Here is a 4,384-nt window from a genome sequence, read left to right on the forward strand (position 1 = left end):
CCTCAGCCTCCCATAGTGCTGGGATTACAGGCTTGAGCCACCGCGCCCGGCTATTTTTTGTTTTTATTTATTATTTTTTGAGACAAGAGTCTCGCTGTGTCGCCCAGGCTGGAGTGCAATGGCGCCATCTCAGCTCACTGCAACTTCTGCCTCCCGGGTTCAAGCGATTCTCCTGCCTCAGCCTCCCCAATAGCTGGCATTACAGGCATGTGCCACCACGCCCAGCTAATTTTGTGTATTTTTAGTAGAGACGGGATTTCACCGTGTTGGCCAGAATGGTCTCCATCTCTTGACCTTGTGATCCACCCGCCTCAGCCTCCCAAAGTGCTGGGATTACAGGTGTGAACCACTGTACCCGGCTTGCTAATTTTTTTTTTTTCTTTTTTTTAAAGACGGGGTTTCACCATGTTTGTCAGGCTGGTCTTGAACTCCCGACCTCAGGTGATCCGCCCACCTTGGCCTCCAAGGTGCTTGGATTACAGGCGTGAGCCACGACGCCCGGCCTTTTTTTTTTTTTTTTTTTTAGTGTCTTGGAGTCTCCCTGCGTTGCCCAGGCTGGTCTCGAACTCCTGGGCACTAGCGATCCTCCCGCGCCGGCCTCCGGGTGCTGGGATTAGGCGTGAGAGCCTCCAACCCCGGCCGAGTCCCTTTAACATGTGCCGCGTTCGGGCGGCAAGCTGGCTGTCCAGGGCAGAATCTGGCCCTTGGTCGTTTTCTGGGAACCTCATGGTGTTGAAGAGATGGAAACGTGGCTGGCATTGGAAAAGCTCCCTCCCCCAGACACAGGACGCCCCTGAACCCCTGAGGCCTCAGCTCCAGGCAGCTTCACCAAGTGGGCTGGTTCCTGGGGTCATCTGGGAGGTGAAGGAGGGCAGGCCCCAGTGGGGGTGCTCAGGAACAGTCCTGCCCAGCACAAGGGCCTCCATCTGGGCCTTGCAGGGGAACGGAAGGGCCACACTGTCCCGTCGTGGGCAGGCGGGCACTGCGTCTCACTGCAGAGCATGGAAGGGGGTCGGTCAGAACACAGTGGGGCTCCCGCTTCCACTCACCCCTGGGTGTGCTGGGCAGGGGTGCGGGGTGCAGCTGGAGCTTGGGGAGACGCCAGAAGAAGAACACACTACAGGACACAGCGTTTTCTGTTAAAAGTCAGAAGTGTTTTGTCTTGTTTTAATATCTCATCAGCTTTACAGGGTTACAATCGTCTTAAATATTTCTGAAGTTTAAATACAATCTGCATAATAATGTTATTATAAAATGTAAACTTTCAGTGATCTTTTAAATTTCAACATCACACCCTTTTTTTGGTCTTTTTCTTTCTTTTTTTTTTTTTTTTTTTTACATTTTTTCCTTTTAATACCTGAATGTTCTGCAAAAACTGAAATTGTTACAGCCCCCCCAACCCCGAGGCCAGGGCGAGGCAGGCTGGGCCCAGTCAGAGGTAGAGAGTAGTTTTATATGTTTTAAAAAATTTTTTTTAAAGTTTACTTTTTTTTTTTTTTTTTCCTCCTATTACCTGAGTTTCAGGCGTGGTCCCCACGCCGTCTGACAAACCCCAGAGAAACTGAAATTTCACACGTCATGAATGAAAGGCTGAGTTTACATTTGCCAAGAAAAAAAAATGCAAAAGCAAAATGAGGGGAAAAAAGGTACAACATGGGTAAAAAAAAAATGGTAAAAGGAAGGAGATTGGACTGGACAGATTCCTGACCCTAGCGACGACCCCGGCCGCCCCCAGGGCCCTGTGCCCACCCCCTAGCCTGTCCTGATCGCCACTTACAGGTCCCACTTACAGGTTCCGGAAGCCGCCTGCCCCCCAACATCTCAGAGTAGGGGGAGCCCCCTTCGCCCTGAGTGTGGGTCCCCGCCCGGACCGCAGTGAGGCCTCACAGTCCCCAGTGAACTGAAACCCGCCCAGGGTCCTCCAGGCTGAGGGAGCTGCCCGACTCCATCCCAGTCTGCATAGGGAGGGGGTGCCGAGCTGCACCCCCCGAAAGCCACCCTGACTTTAAACCCCCACCAACAGGCGGTGGCGGGCGATGGGCAACGGCCGGGGTTGAACGGGGCCACCTGAGGCAGGGAGGACCCTCCGGAGACCCCGGCTTCCTGCCCACTATCCCAGGAACAGGCCCCCTAGACCCTTGCGACCCCCTCACACTTCCACGGCCAGCACAGCCACTGCCTTTGGCCACTTCCTTCCTACGGAGCCAGCCAGGCAACTGGGACCCAGCCCGAGACCATGCCCCACCTGTCCCTACAATCCTCGGAGTTAACAGCAGACCCAAGTCCCCTGAGTTAGAATCCAGACCCCCCCCTCTGCCGGGAGGCCAGATCACCCATACAGACACGACACAGGATTCCCGACACACACACACACGCAGACCGAGGCCCAGCCCCTCCCCAGGAATGAGGCGGGCGGGTGCAAGGGGACCCCGGGGCCCTCCAGGGCCACCAGACGCAGCGGCAGCCAGGCCCCAGTGGCTATGGCAGAACCCGGTGCACAGGAGGTGGGGGAGAGGCACCCCAGGGGCTCAGATTTTGGCATCAGTCAGACCTGAGGTAGACAGATAGGCAGCAGGCGTGTCCCCCATTGCGGGGCCCAGAGGTGGTTTGGGGGTCCCAGGGGAGGAGCCCTGGAGGCAGGGTGGGGAGGGGGACGGAGTCCAGACAGTTCCCCTAGCTCGGGGCCCAGAGATGGGGGTCCCGGGAGGGGGAGAGACGCGGACAGAGTCCAGACAGTTCCCCAGGGCGGGGCCCAGGCATGGGACAGGGGTCCAGGGTTGTGGGGGGAACAGATGTGGACAGAGTCCAGGCGGTTCTGTCAGTGGGTTTTGGGGTGAAGACACCCCCTTCCCAGGGTGATTGTGCTGCTACGGTGGCAGCCCCGGGAACGGGGCAGGGAGAACCTAGATGCCCACCACCCCCTATTGGAAAGGGGGGCATGTCAACGGCCCTGAGATCTAAGAAGAAAGTGGGGTCCCTTCCCAAAGACACAAGAAAGTCAAAGTCCCTTCCCACAACCCGACGGGAAAGTGAACCTAGAGTCTGGGGCTCAGAAGCCACCCCAGCCCCCTGCAGGGGTCGTCAAGGCAATGGAGGGGGTGGTCGGGAGTCAGGGGAGCTGGGGCGTCTCCTTTCTCACTGACCCCCCCATGCCGGTGGCCTAACAGGGCTCCCAGGGCCCAATTAGAGACCCAGGCTTACCCTGGGAATAGCTGAGTCAATCCCCACCCCAAGAGAAATGAAAGCCCAGGGATCCCGGGTAGGATGCAACAGCCCGCCCGACGCCACGCAGGTCCAAGAAAGGAACCCAGACCCTGCCTGCCTTTCTGCTCCAGCAGCTCCAGATAAAGTAACCCCCAGCTCAGCCGCTGTGACCCCGCTTTCTCCTCGTCTGGGGGAGGGGCCCTGGCTCACAGGGTTGGGGGGCAGCCTCCCTTCTCAGCCTGGATTCAGTCACCCAATTCAGGGAGCACACAGCCCCAGCACAGAAGGGGTTGGGAGAAGAGGGAGGGACAGAGCGAGGGGAATGTTGGGGTGTGGGGGGTGTTCAGGATGCCGGGGCCCCAAAATCCTCACCCTGAGCGAGGTCCGGCTTCACCCCAACTCCCCAGTATTGATAGTCCCCAAGAGCAGCCCTTTCGGGCCAGAGAAGAATCCCAGTGAGACGCCACATTCATCCCTGAGACAGGGGCCTGGGGACCGTGACAAGAATCACCCCTGCCCCCCTGCCACCCAGGCCATTTTTCCAGCACTTGCTACTTTTCAGGTAATATTTCCAGGCCTGGCCTGGCCCGGGCAGTGGCTCACGCCTGTAATCCCAGCACTGTGGGAGGCCAAGGCGGCGGATCACCTGAGGTCGGGAGTTCGAGACCAGCCTGGCCAACATGGCGAAACCTCATCTCTACTAAAAATACAAAAATTAGCTGGGCGTGGTGGTGGGTGCCTGTCATCCCAGCTACTCGGGAGGCGGAGGCGGCAGAATCGCTTGAACCCACGAGCTGGAGGTTTCGGTGAGCCGAGATCGCGCCATTGCACGCCAGCCTGGGCAACAAGAGCGAAACTCCGTCTCAAAAAATCATCAGACATTTCCAGGCCCCTGACTCAAGAACCCGGCAGACAAGCACAGCACAAGAAAAAGCATCGTGGAACGTCACAGTTAGCAAGTCACTGTCGTGGGGCCACCCCTGGCCCCCTGGGGCCCCGGCATGCGCCCCCCGCCCCCCGCCCCAGCCCAGCCCGCAGCACCTGAGTTCATTGGCTCCGAGGCTCTAGCCCCAGGGATCCGATGTGCTGGGCTCACAGCTGCTCAACGCACCCCCGGAAATGGACAAAGGGACCCAGATTGGTCGTGGGAAAAATAAAAAGGTTATTATTATTTTTTTTT

This window comes from Cebus imitator, unplaced genomic scaffold (assembly GCF_001604975.1).
Source record: "Cebus imitator isolate Cc_AM_T3 unplaced genomic scaffold, Cebus_imitator-1.0 Scaffold524, whole genome shotgun sequence".
In the NCBI taxonomy this organism is placed as follows: Eukaryota; Metazoa; Chordata; class Mammalia; order Primates; family Cebidae; genus Cebus; species Cebus imitator.